Source organism: Loxodonta africana, chromosome 4 (genome assembly GCF_030014295.1).
Source record: "Loxodonta africana isolate mLoxAfr1 chromosome 4, mLoxAfr1.hap2, whole genome shotgun sequence".
NCBI lineage: Eukaryota > Metazoa > Chordata > Mammalia > Proboscidea > Elephantidae > Loxodonta > Loxodonta africana.
The window spans coordinates 123,762,416-123,776,887 of NC_087345.1; the positions used below are offsets into that span (position 1 = coordinate 123,762,416).

Here is a 14,472-nt window from a genome sequence, read left to right on the forward strand (position 1 = left end):
TGTTGATGTAGAGGAATCCAAGTGATTTTTGTATGTTTATCTTATAACCTGAGACTCTGTCAAACTCTTCTATTAGTTTCAGTAGTTTTCTGGAGGATTCGTTGGGGTTTTCTGTGTATAAGGTCATGTCATCTGCAAATAGAGATAATTTTACTTCCTCTTTGCCAATCCGGATGTCCTTTATTTCTTTGTCTAGCCTAATTGTTCTGGCTAGGACTTCTAGCACAATAAGAGCGGTGATAAAGGGCATCCTTGTCTGGTTCCCATTCTCAAGGGAAATGCTTTCAGGCTCTCTCCATTTAGAGTGGTGTTGGCTGTTGGCTTTGCATAGATGCCCTTTATTATGCTGAGGAATTTTCCTTCAATTCCTATTTTGGGGAGAGTTTTTATCATAAATGGGTGTTGGACTTTGTCAAATGCCTTTTCTGCATCAATTGATAAGATCATGTGGTTTTTGTCTTTTGTTTTATTTATGTGGTGGATTACATTAATGGTTTTTCTAATATTAAACCAGCCTTGCATACCTGGTATAAATCCCACTTGGTCGTGGTGAATTATTTTTTTGATATGTTGTTGAATTCTATTGGCTAGAATTTTGTTGAGGATTTTTGCATCTATGTTCATAAGGGATATAGGTCTGTAATTTTCTTTTTTTGTGATGTCTTTACCTGGTTTTGGTATCAGGGATATGGTGGCTTCATAGAATGAGTTGGGTATTCCGTCATTTAGAAAAGCTCTTTATTGTTCTCTGCTTGCTCTTTTTTCTTAGCATCTTATTTATGGATATGAAATCTAAAATACCTGAGCACTCTTCCCACCCCCCCTTTTTTTTTAATCCTGTTTTTTCACTCCTGTTTAGTCATCTTTAGTTTTATCTCTTCGTATTTATGAATGAAAGAAAGCTGGGCATGGGGATCTAGTATAAGCACTCTCCCTGCCATATTGATTTCTGATATTGGTTTCCAGATGTGCTGCTTCACTGAGTGGAGATTTTGAGGGTGTGGTCTGCACAAACAGGTGGGGCTTGTGGAATGTCAGGCTTAGCTTTATAGAGAGAAGAGGTGGAGCTACTGTGTAGGTGGGGCTTCCCTAAAAGTTAAAGTGAAGAGACTTGACTCAGGCATGCCAACATCCCACTTGAAGCCTCATCTCTCTGGCTTACAAATGCCAGTGATAAGGGAGAGTGGAGAGAGGAGAATTTAACTAGCGTACATCTTCTCTGGATATATTTTAAAATAAATCCTTCTGTTACAGGCCCAAGACCAATCCCTCCCCCTGAGCCTAGAGTCCCTCTGGGATTCTGGTTAGTAGATCATGGTACCCTAGCTCCCACTTGGTCCATCATGGAATACTCCAGGCTGTGACTTCCTCTGCTCTGATCCTTCAGTATACTCCCACCTGTTTTCTGTCTTACAAGAATGTATTGAAATCTCTCAACTATTGGTTATTCTTTCCCCCATTCTTGCTGTATTCTTGATTTTTTTTTTAATGTGCTCCTGAATTATTTCATTGGTGTTTTTGTAGGTACAGCAGTAAGTACATATACTCAGTCCAGCATCTTGAACAATTTTGACAGATCCTCTTTAATGTTGAAATGTTCTTTTTTATTTGTGCTAATGTGGCTTTCTGATTCTCAGTAAAATACTCTTTCCTTCATTTGTGTTTGATGATGTTGGCCTCATGACATGGAAATTATTGCACATCTAAACTCTTTAGAGCAGGGATTTACAAAGGAGCTTGGAGATAGTTTCTGATCCTTTTGATCAATAAATCAAGAACTAGCTGAATACCTTCATGCACTCTGGAATGTGATATACCTTTTGATACATAGAAAATATAACATATGGTTGCTGCCTTCTGGGAGTTTAAATGATAGCAGCAGAAACAAAGTTAAGAAAAATAATAATACAAGACAGTCTATAATTAAATTCTAAATTGTATAAAATAGGCTGATTGCATTTTAGCAGAGTGAGATCCATGAGGACTGGAGCCTATGTAGAAGACCCATAGAGGAGATGGGACCTGAGCCAGATGGAGGGCATAGCTGAAGAGAAAGTAGGCAGATGGGAATGATCAATGCATATGCTGAGAACCATGAGGACCACAAGGAGGCCAGCCTATTATGGTCGGATGAATGAGACAAAACCCAATCGAATGCTTGGACCAATTCTCTAGTCAATTAACAGTGACTATCTTTTTTTAAAATTTTTTTATCTCCTAAGTGCAAGGTATGGTGTTTGACAATGGATGAGAAGCAGGACAGGGCAAAAGAGGTATGAAAGCAGTCTTTGTCCCTTATCAGTTTATGTAAATAGATACAACAAATGGAAGCATGAAAATATATGTGAAGAGAACTCCCGTTTTAGGTTTCTCAGTTTTGTCATTTGTAAAATAAGAGTAGATCAGGTGATAGAATCTCTATGCCTCCTGTTGATGATTATGTCTTGTTATTTCATAATCACATTTACTTGTTACGTAATAATCACATTCAAAAGTATCTAAATTTGCTGGGCTATTCGGTTTTGGACCTAGAAGCTTTCAAACTGCTGGAAATGAATGACAAGGGCATGCAGAATTGAATTCATCAATATTCATTAGTTTTTCAATTATAAATATTAATGGATAGTAATATAATGATTAATCTTCTTGTTGTTTTGTAACATTATAATACGGTATTATAACACTTATTACTAAAGCAGTCTTATGGTGAAGATACATGAATTTGGCCAGAGCTGAACTTACTATTCTTAGCAGATCAAACATGTGCAAAAGCCATTAGGAAAATGAGAAAGGGAGGGACATCATACCCAGGGGTTTAGTGAAAAGGAGGTTAATAAGAGGGTTCAAGCTCTCTCATGAAGGAGAAATAGGTAAATTTGTCAGACTATTTTCTTATTTTCTAACAGGGTAGGTTAACTCTTGTTCTGTGCCTAGGAGGGAAACAGACTGGAGACTATAGAGAAAATTTAAAAACATATTTTGGTTTCTAGCGCCCCATTCTTTCAGATCCAAGGTGCCCTGAAATATGTCTGTATGTCCATCCTCACTATAGAATTGCATAACTGCAATCAAGAATTGCAAAACTTTGGCATTTTATTATATCTATTGGTTAGGAATTTATTCAGTTGCACGTAACAGGAAATCTGTCTATAATGGCTTAAACCAATAGGGATTTTGTTTTTAATCATAAAAAGAAGACTGAGGATATATACCTGATGGTGTCAGATAAGTGGCTCAAAGATGTCAGGGCTGGTACCTCTGGGTTCTCATGCCCTTTCCTTCCTGCCTGCAAGATAGCTGCTATAACAACAATCAGTTCATCCTTCTTTAAGACAGGATGAGTGAAGAAGGGCAGAGTCACAATAGCCAGAAGCCACTTCGCCTTCCCATCCCCCACCACCCCCCCAGCAGACTTCTGCTCATAGATCAGAAATGAATCACATGGTTATCTCTATATGACAAGAAGTCATAAAGCAAGGGTTTGGCTTTTAGCCTCTTTAGAAAGAGACCACAGCCTGAAGGGTTTGAAAATAGTTTTGAGTAGTCCATCAATGATGTCTGCCCCATTATAGCATAAATCATGTTCATACTTTGAACAAATAAATTCTTCATCTTATGGTTTTCCCACACAAGTGTTTGCCAAGATAGTTTATTGATGATATTCATTCACTTATCTTTTGAAAACCAGTATTAATAAATCCTCAAAAGAGAAGTCAGAAATCTGGATTTGTAACCTTAGGTATGGGAAGGAATATGGTGACAAGACAGGGTTTTTTTTTTTTTTTTTTTTAATTCCTCCAAAAATATTCAAAGTTTATATCATCCATAGCCTTGAAAAAAGCTAGTGTATATGATCTGAATATGCTGTACAGAGTTTAAATTAACTAAAAAAAATTAACTAAGTGTCAGTAAATCCATCTGAAACCTCAGGTATTTTTCTAACATAGGTCACCACAAGAAACACATACAGATGGACAGATGTTGATTAAGGTTCTTCTTATTTCAGTAGTCATGGTGCCCAGAAGAAGCAAGTCGACTCCAACTCATGGTGATCCCATATGTTGTAGAGTAGAACTGCCCTCCATAGCGTTTTCATGATTGTGACCTTTTGGGAGCAGATCGCCATGCCTTTCTTTCAAGGTGCCTCTGAGTGGATTAGAGCTGCCAACCTTTCAGTTAGTATCTGAGTGCTTAACTGTTCGTACCACCCAGACACTAGTGGATGATAATGTATTAATATCGGTTCATCAGCTGTAACAAAACTACCACAGGAAAGCAAGATGTTAATAATAGGAGAAACAGGTCAGGCGGAGGATGCAGGCAAGCGAGTCTACATAGGAACTCTGTATGTTCTGAGTAATTTTTCTGTAAGCCTTAAAGCTTGTCTTAAAAAAAAAAAAAATTATCGTCAAGCCGATTCTGACTTACGATGACCCCATGTGTTACAGAGTAGAACTGCTTGATAGGCTGTAATCTTTTGTTTCTTTCTTCTTTTCTTTCCTGTCCTTTTTCTTTTTTTAATTGTACTTTAGATGAAGGTTTACAGAACAAACTAGCTTCTCAATAAACAGTTAATACACATTGTTTTATGACATTGGTTAACAACCCCATGACATGTCAACACTCTCCCATCTCGACTTTGGCTTCCCAATCACCAGCTTTCCTGTCCCCTCCTGGCTTCTAGTCCTTGCTCCTGGGCTGGTGTGCCCCTTTAGTCTCGTTTTGTTTTATGGGCTTGTTTAATCTTTGGCTAAAGGGTGGACTTCAGGAGTGACCTCATTACTGAGATAAAAGGGTTTCCAGGGGCCATACTCTCAGGGTTTCTCCAGTGTCTGTCAGGCCAGCAAGTCTGGTCTTTTTTTGAGTTAGAATTTTGTTTACATTTTTCTCCAGCTCTGTTCAGGACTCTCTATTGTGATCCCTGTTAGAGCAGTCAGTGGTGGCAGCCAGACACCATTTAGTTGTACTGGACTCAGTCTGGTGGAGGCTGTCATAGTTGTGGTCCATTAGTCCTTTAGACTAACCATTTTCTTGCATCTTTAGTTTTCTTCATTCTCCCTTGCTCCTGAAGAGGTGAGACCAGTGGAGTATCTTAGATGGTCACTCACAAGCTTTTAAGACCCTAGATGTTACTCACCGAAGTAGAATGTAGCACATTTTCTTTATAAACTGTGTTATGCCAATTGCACTAGATGTTCTTAGAAACCATGGTCCTCAGCCCTCAGCCCAGTAATTCATTCCCTCTGGGAGTTCGAATGTGTCTATGAAGCTTTCATGACCTTGCCTTATAGGCTATAATCTTAATGGAAGCAGATTACTAGGACTGTCTTCCTCTGTACTGCTCGGTGTGTTTGAACCACCAACCTTTAGGTTAATAGTCGAGGGCAAACTGTTTGCGACAAATAGGGACCTCTCTAAAAACTAAAGTCTACTAAAAAATGACTTAAAAATGTTTTCTGAGAGAGGTGGCCAAGATAGCTGTCTAGGTAGACGCTACCTCGGATCCCTCTTGCAACAAAGACTCGGAAAAACAAGTGAATCGATCACATACATGACAATCTATGAACTCTGAACAACAAACACAGATTTAAAGAGTTGACCTGAGTGACAGAGACGGAGAACGAACAACTACGGGGAAGCAGCGACTGTTTTCGGAGCCTGGAGCCAGTGTCCCAGTCAGGTAACCTTGGCGCCGGGCTCAGGACTGGGTGCAGGGGAGTGAACACAACATCCTGTGACAGCGCAAACACGGGGCGCAGCCCTACCCCCCTGAACTGACCCTGGGAGGGGGCCCAGCCGGTCCGCACGGGCAACGCGGCGACGCGGCTGGCGGGAGGAGAAGTCACCAGGAGCCAGCGACTGGTTTTGGAGCCAGGAGTGCAGCATCCCAGCCGGGGAACCTTGGCGCGGGGCTTTGGACTGGGCGCAGGGGAGCTGAGCAGGACATCCTGTGAAGGTGCAAACACGGGTCGCAGCCCTACCCCCCTGAACTGACCCTGGGAGGAGGCCCAGCCGTTCCACGCAGGTGGTGCAGCGACGCGGCTGGCGGGAGGAGAAGTCGCTGGGAGGCAGTGACTGGTTTTGGAGCCAGGAGTGCAGCATCCCAGCTGGGGAGCCTTGACGCTGGGCTTTGGACTGGCAGCAGAGGAACTGACCGTGGCTTCTACGGGCCAGACCCTAGGGGGCAATCTCTACCCAGCCAGCACACATAGGCGACACGCCCCTCGGGAATCTCAGATAAAATAGTCATCCCAAGCAAGATAAGCAACTTTGTCTATATTCCGGGGTGCTACTCTCTCCTGTTTTTCTGAACCCTCCCCTGCCCTTCCCAGGTGGCTTCATTAACATTGGAATTTCCTGAGCCAGAGGGAGAACGGCTCTGCGGCTTTTCTTTCCCCTTTTTTTTTTTGGTCTTTTCCTAACCCATTCTTCTGGCCTGAGAGAAGCAACCACAAAAAACCCAGGGACCAAAAATCCTTCCCTAATTGGACTAAAAACACAGAACCAGCTCCAGCCAAGCATATGTGATCCATATCTCGGGCTTTCATCCCTACAGGGAACAAGGTGGCGCTTATAATGCAAAGGCATTTCTGATAGGGATCTGACTGCATTTTTTTTTTAGCAGATTTACTGGAAAAACAAATTTCCCAGGTCTGATATCTCTGCATATTCAACAGAGCCCTAACTGACCCACAACAGGGAACTGAGGGCTGAAGCTCCCCCGAGACTACCTAGCCTCCTGCCTTAGGGGTCTAATGAGAGTGACACCTACCAATCTGTAGAGGTACTTGCATTGGGGGCCTAAGGTACAGCTGCAGAGCCCTCCCACCAAGGTGCTTTAGGAATAGAGACACACCTACCTCACTGACACTTGGGGGAAGCCTGCCAGCATCCTGCCCCCCTGGAGTGTGAACCCCAGCTGCTAATAGAATCTGGTGCACACAACTATCACCACTACTTCTCAAGGTGGATAGGTGTTAGGGTGCATCACACACTTGATGACCCAAAATCAGATTCTACTCAAGAATAGTGAATAGACTCAGGCATATATATCTGGCAACAGCCCAAACCAGCTGGTAATAGGTCATAAGTAAGTTAAGGGCTACAACAATCAAGACAGCACAATCTAGTAGCCCATGCACGTATATTGAAAGAAAACAAAACAAGATAAGACTCAGTGAGCAAATATAGAATAAATCACTACAATATCTTAGTGATGGCTCAGAGACAGCAGTCGATATCAAACCACATAAAGAAGCAGACCACGACAGCTTCTACAACCCCCCAAACAAAAGAATCAAAAACTTTCCCAAATGAAGATACAATCCTGGAATTATCAGATACAGAATATAAAAAACTAATTTACAGAATGCTTCAAGACATCAGGGATGACCTCAGAAATGAAATAAGGCAAACTGCAGAAGAAGCCAAGGAACACACTGATAAAACAGTTGAAGAACTCAAAAAGATTATTCAAGAACATAGTGGAACAATTAATAAGTTGCAAGAATCCATAGAGAGACAGCATTCAGAAATCCAAAAAATTAACAATAAAATTACAGAATTAGACAACTCAATAGGAAGTCAGAGGAGCAGACTCGAGCAATTAGAATGCAGAGTGGGAAATCTGGAAGACCAGGGAATTAACACCAACATAGCTGAAAAAAAATCAGATAAAAGAATTAAAAAAAACAAAGAAACCCTAAGAATCATGTGGGACTCTATCAAGAAGGATAACTTGAGTGTGACTAGAGTCCCAGAACAGGGGGGAGGACAGAAAACACAGAGAGAATAGTTGAAGATCTGCTGACAGAAAACTTCCCTGACATCGTGAAAGACGAAAGGATATCTATCCAAGATGCTCATTGAACCCCATTTAAGACTGATCCAAAAAGAAAAACACCAAGACATATGATCATCAAACTTGCCAAAACCAAAGATAAAGAGAAAATTTTAAAAGCAGCCAGGGATAAAAAAAAGGTCTCCTACAAGGGAGAATCAATAGGAATAAGTTCAGACTACTCAGCAGAAACCATGCAGGCAAGAAGGCAATGGGATGACACATACAGAGCACTGAAGGAGAAAAACTGCCAGCCAAGGATCATATATCCAGCAAAACTCTCTCTGGAATATGAAGGCAAAATTAAGATATTTACAGATAAACACAAGTTTAGAGAATTTGCAAAAACCAAATCAAAGCTACAAGAAATACTAAAGGAAATTGTTTGGTCAGAAAACCAATAATATCAGATACCAGCACAACACAAGGTCACAGAACAGAACATCCTGATATCAACTCAAATAGGGAAATCACAAAAACAAATTAAGATTACTTAAAAAAAAAATGCTGAAAACAGGGAATCATTGAAGTCAATATGTAAAAAAAAAAAAAATTTTTTTTGATCACAATAATCAAAAAGAGGGACTAAATACAGGTGGCATAGAACTGCCATATGGAGAGGGATACAAGGCCATATAGGACAAAACAAGTTAGGTTTTTACTTAGAAAAATAGGGGTAAATATTAAGGTAGCCACAAAGAGGTATAACAACTCCATAACTCAAAATAAAAACCAAAAAAACGTAACGACTCAGCAAACATAAAGTCAAATACTATGAAAATGAGGATCACACAATTTACAAAGAAAAACGTCTCAGCAAAAAAAAAGTAAGAGGAAAACTGAAATTGTCAACAACACACATAAAAAGGCATCAAAATGACAACACTAAACACTTACTTATCTATAATTACGCTGAATGTAAATGGACTAAATGCACCAATAAAGAGACAGACAGTCTCAGACTGGATAAAGAAACACGATCCGTCTATATGCTGCCTACAAGAGACACACCTTAGACTTAGAGACACAAACAAACTAAAACACAAAGGATATGGAAAAAAATATATCAAGCAAACAATAAGCAAAAAAGAAGAGGAGTAGCAATTTCTGACAAAATAGACTTTAAAGTTAAATCCACCACAAAGGATAAAAAAGGACACTACATAATGATAAAAGGGACAATTGACCAGGAAGATATAACCATATTAAATATTTATGCACCCAATGACAGGGCTGCAAGATACATAAATCAAATTTTAACAGAACTGAAAAGTGAGATAGACACCTCCGCAATTATAGTAGGAGACTTCAACACACCACTTTCAGAGAAGGACAGGACATCCAGTAAGAAGCTCCATAGAGACACGGAAGACCTAATCACAACAATCAACCAACTTGACCTCATTGACTTATATAGAACTCTCCACCCAGCTGCTGCAAAGTATACTTTTTTTTCTAGCGCACATGGAACATTCTCTAGAATAGACCACATATTAGGTCATAAAACAAATCTTTGCAGAATCCAAAACATCGAAATATTACAAAGCATCTTCTCAGACCACAAGGCCATAAAAGTGGAAATCAATAACAGAAAAACTAGGGAAAAGAAATCAAATACTTGGAAACTGAACAATACCCTCCTGAAAACAGACTGGGTTATAGAAGACATTAAGGAGGGAATAAGGAAATTCATAGAATGCAACGAGAATGAAAATACTTCTTATCAAAACCTCTGGGACACAGCAAAAGCAGTGCTCAGAGGCCAATTTATATCGATAAATGCACACATACAAAAAGAAGAAAGAGCCAAAAGCAGAGAACTGTCCCTACAACTTGAACAAACAGAAAGTGAGCAACAAAAGAATGCATCAGGCACCAGAAGAAAACAAATAATAAAAATTAGAGCTGAACTAAATGAATTAGAGAACAGAAGAACAATTGAAAGAATTAACAAAGCCAAAAGCTGGTTCTTCGAAAAAATTAACGAAATTGATAAACCATTGGCCAGACTGACTAAAGAAATACAGGAAAGGAAACAAATAACCCGAATAAGAAACGAGAAGGGCCACATCACAACAGACCCAACTGAATTAAAAGAATCATATCAGATTATTACGAAAAATTGTACTCTAACAAATTTGCAAACCAAGAAGAAATGGATGAATTCCTGGAAAAACACTACCTACCTAAACTAACACAATCAGAAGTAGAACAGCTAAATAGACCCATAACAAAAAAAGAGATTGAAACGGTAATCAAAAAACTCCCAATAAAAAAAAGCCCTGGCCCGGATGGCTATACTGCAGAGTTCTACCAAACTTTCAGAGAAGAGTTAACACCACTACTACTAAAGGTATTTCAAAGCATAGAAAATGACGGAATACTACCTAACTCATTCTATGAAGCCACCATCTCCCTGATACCAAAACCAGGTAAAGACATCACAAAAAAAGAAAATTACAGACCTATATCCCTTATGAACATAGATGCAAAAATCCTCAACAAAATTCTAGCCAATAGAATTCAACAACATATCAAAAAAATAATTCACCACGACCAAGTGGGATTTATACCAGGTATGCAAGGCTGGTTTAATATTAGAAAAACCATTAATGTAATCCACCACATAAATAAAACAAAAGACAAAAACCACATGATCTTATCAATTGATGCAGAAAAGGCATTTGACAAAGTCCAACACCCATTTATGATAAAAACTCTCCCCAAAATAGGAATTGAAGGAAAATTCCTCAGCATAATAAAGGGCATCTATGCAAAGCCAACAGCCAACACCACTCTAAATGGAGAGAGCCTGAAAGCATTTCCCTTGAGAATGGGAACCAGACAAGGATGCCCTTTATCACCACTCTTATTGTGCTAGAAGTCCTAGCCAGAACAATTAGGCTAGACAAAGAAATAAAGGACATCCGGATTGGCAAAGAGGAAGTAAAATTATCTCTATTTGCAGATGACATGACCTTATACACAGAAAACCCCAACGAATCCTCCAGAAAACTACTGAAACTAATAGAAGAGTTTGACAGAGTCTCAGGTTATAAGATAAACATACAAAAATCACTTGGATTCCTCTACATCAACAAAAAGAACATCGAAGAGGAAATCACCAAATCAATACCATTCACAGTAGCCCCCAAGAAGATAAAATACTTAGGAATAAATCTTACCAAGGATGTAAAAGACCTATACAAAGAAAACTACAAAGCACTACTACAAGACATTAAAAAGGACATACTTAAGTGGAAAAACATACCTTGCTCATGGATAGGAAGAGTTAACATAGTAAAAATGTCTATTCTACCAAAAGCCATCTATACATACAATGCACTTCCGATCCAAATTCCAATGTCATTTTTTAAGGTGATAGAGAAACAAATCACCAACTTCATATGGAAGGGAAAGAAGCCTCGGATAAGCAAAGCATTACTGAAAAAGAAGAAGAAAGTGGGAGGCCTCACTCTAGAAAAAGAAGAAGAAAGTGGGAGGCCTCACTCTACCTGATTTCAGAACCTATTATACAGCCACAGTAGTCAAAACAGCCTGGTACTGGTACAACAACAGGCACATAGACCAGTGGAACAGAATTGAGAACCCAGAGATAAATCCATCCACATATGAGCAGCTGATATTTGACAAAGGCCCAGTGTCAGTTAATTGGGGAAAAGAGAGTCTCTTTAACAAGTGGTGCTGGCATAACTGGATATCCATTTGCAAAAAAATGAAACAGGACCCATATCTCACACCATGCACAAAAAGTAACTCCAAGTGGATCAAAGACCTAAACATAAAGACTAAAACCATAAAGATCATGGAAGAAAAAATAGGGACAACCTTAGGAGCCCTAATACAAGGCATAAACAGAATACAAAACATTACCAAAAATGACGAAGAGAAACCCGATAACTGGGAGCTCCTAAAAATCAAACACCTGTGCTCATCTAAAGACTTCGCCAAAAGAGTAAAAAGACCACCTACAGACTGGGAAAGAATTTTCAGCTATGACATCTCCGACCAGCGCCTGATCTCTAAAATCTATATGATTCTGTCAAAACTCAACCACAAAAAGACAAACAACCCAATTAAGCAGTGGGCAAAGGATATGAACACGCACTTCACTAAAGAAGATATTCAGGCAGCTAACAGATACATGAGAAAATGCTCTCGATCATTAGCCATTAGAGAAATGCAAATTAAAACTACGATGAGATTCCATCTCACGCCAACAAGGCTGGCATTAATCCAAAAAACACAAAATAATCAATGTTGGAGAGGCTGCGGAGAGATTGGAACTCTTATACACTGCTGGTGGGAATGTCAAATGGGACAACCACTTTGGAAATCTATCTGGCCTTATCTTAAACAGTTAGAAATAGAACTACCATACAACCCAGAAATCCCACTCCTAGAGAAATAAGAGCCTTCACACAAACAGATATATGCACACCCATGTTTATTGCAGCTCTGTTTACAATAGCAAAAAGCTGGAAGCAACCAAGGTGTCCATCAACGGATGAATGGGTAAATAAACCGTGGTATAGTCACACAATGGAATACTACGCATCGATAAAGAACAGTGACGAATCTGTGAAACATTTCATAACATGGAGGAACCTGGAAGGCATTATGCTGAGCGAAATTAGTCAGAGGCAAAAGGACAAATATTGTATAAGACCACTATTATAAGATCTTGAGAAATAGTATAAACTGAGAAGAACACAGACTTTTGTGGTTACGAGGAGGGGAGGGAGAGAGGGTGGGAGAGGGTTTTTTACTGATTAGTTAGTAGATAAGAACTGCTTTTGATGAAGGGATGGACAATACTCAATACATGGAAGGTCAGCTCAACTGGACTGGATCAAAAGCAAAGAAGTTTCCTGAATAAACTGAATGCTTCAAAGGTCAGCGGAGCAAGGGCGGGGGCCATGGTTTAAGGGGACTTCTAAGTCAATTGGCAAAATAATTCTGTTATGAAAACATTCTGCATCCCACTGTGAAATGCGGCGTCTGAGGTCTTAAATGCTAACAAGCGGCCATCTAAGATGCATCAATTGGTCTCAACCCACCTGGATCAAAGGAGAATGAAGAACACCAAGGTCACACGATAACTAAGAGCCCAAGAGACAGAAAGGGCCACATGAACCAGAGACCTACATCATCCTGAGACCAGAAGAACTAGTTGGTGCCCGGCCACAACCGATGACTGCCCTGTCAGGGAGCACAACAGACAGCTCCTGAGGGAGCAGGAGATCAGTGGGATGCAGACCCCAGATTGTCATAAAAAGACCAGACTTAATGGTCTGACTGAGACTAGAGGAATCCCGGCGGCCACGGTCCCCAGACCTTCTGTTGGCACAGGACGGGAACCATCCCCGAAGACAACTCATCAGACATGGAAGGGACTGGACAGTGGGTAGGAGAGAGATGCTGATGAAGAGTGAGCTATTTGTATCAGGTGGACACTTGAGACTGTGCTGGCATCTCCTGTCTGGAGGGGGGATGGGAGGATAGAGAGAGTTGGAAGCTGGCAAAATTGTCACGAAAGGAGAGACTGGAAGGGCTGACTCATTAGGGGGAGAGCAAGTGGGAGTACGGAGTAAGGTGTATATAAACTTATATGTGACAGTCTGACTTGATTTGTAAACGTTCACTTGAAGCTCAATAAAAGTTAATAAAAAAAAAAGAGCTTTTCTAGATTAAAAAAAAAAAAAGTTGTCATTGAGTCTATTCGTACTCACGGCGACCCCATACATGTCAGAGTAGAACTGTGTTCCATAAAGTTTTCAGCGGCTGATTTTTTGGAAGCAGATCGCCAGGGCTTTCTTCCGAGGTGCCTCTGGGTGAACTCAAACGCCAACTTTTTGGTTAGCAGCAAGTGCGTTAACCGTTTGCACCACCTAGGGATTCCAGATTAAAAATAGGTTTGCCAAAAAATAAAATAAAAATCAATAGAATGATAGAAAAATGAATTCCCGGAAAGGTTCCAGAATGTCAGCAAAAAAAATAATGAGAAATATAAACATGAAAGAAAATGCAAGGGAAGTAGAGATTTATCTCAGTGACCCATCATTTGACTCTTTCCCAGAGACAGAAAACAGAGAAAATGAAGGAATCATTTAATTCTCTGTGCCTCAGTATGTTTTTCCCCTTCTGTAAGATGAAGGCAAGGGGCGAGCAGTCTAAAGTCTCATCCAGTTTCAAAATTCCCTAAGAATGTACATGGATGGTTTGTTTATATATCCACTTTATCAGCACCAGAATATGAAGCTAAACATCCACAAGATGGCAGTCTCAGTACAGTTCTGTATAGATTCTGCTTTTTGCTTTTTAATTCTTCTAGTCCTGCTGGTAGAAACAACACAGCGCAAGGAGCTCAGCTAGATATTTTGAGGAAAAGTTCATAAGGCCATAAATAACACCCATAGGCCAGGCTCACCTGCCCACCTGCAACCTCCAAGTCCTTCCTAAACCTCTCCGGTCACATGTAAATTGCCTTGCCACAGGTCATCACAGATAAATTGCCAAAGTCCAGATGTGAACAAACTTCCACAATAAAAATCACAAAACCATAATTCTCTGATTTGGACCTTTGAGAAGTTCAGTCTGCTGCTCACTCT

The 14,472-nt window shown here is 40.0% G+C and overlaps 1 long non-coding RNA gene across 1 annotated transcript in view; it reads right to left on the reverse strand.

The window, feature by feature from the left end:
• LOC135231228 (uncharacterized) overlaps positions 1 to 14,472 on the reverse strand; it is a 29,580-nt gene that overhangs the window by 13,843 nt on the left and 1,265 nt on the right. Inside the window, exon 2 of the long non-coding RNA XR_010321888.1 lies at positions 13,594 to 13,752. This is a non-coding gene — a long non-coding RNA (uncharacterized LOC135231228). The remainder of the gene's footprint in view (positions 1 to 13,593; positions 13,753 to 14,472) is intronic.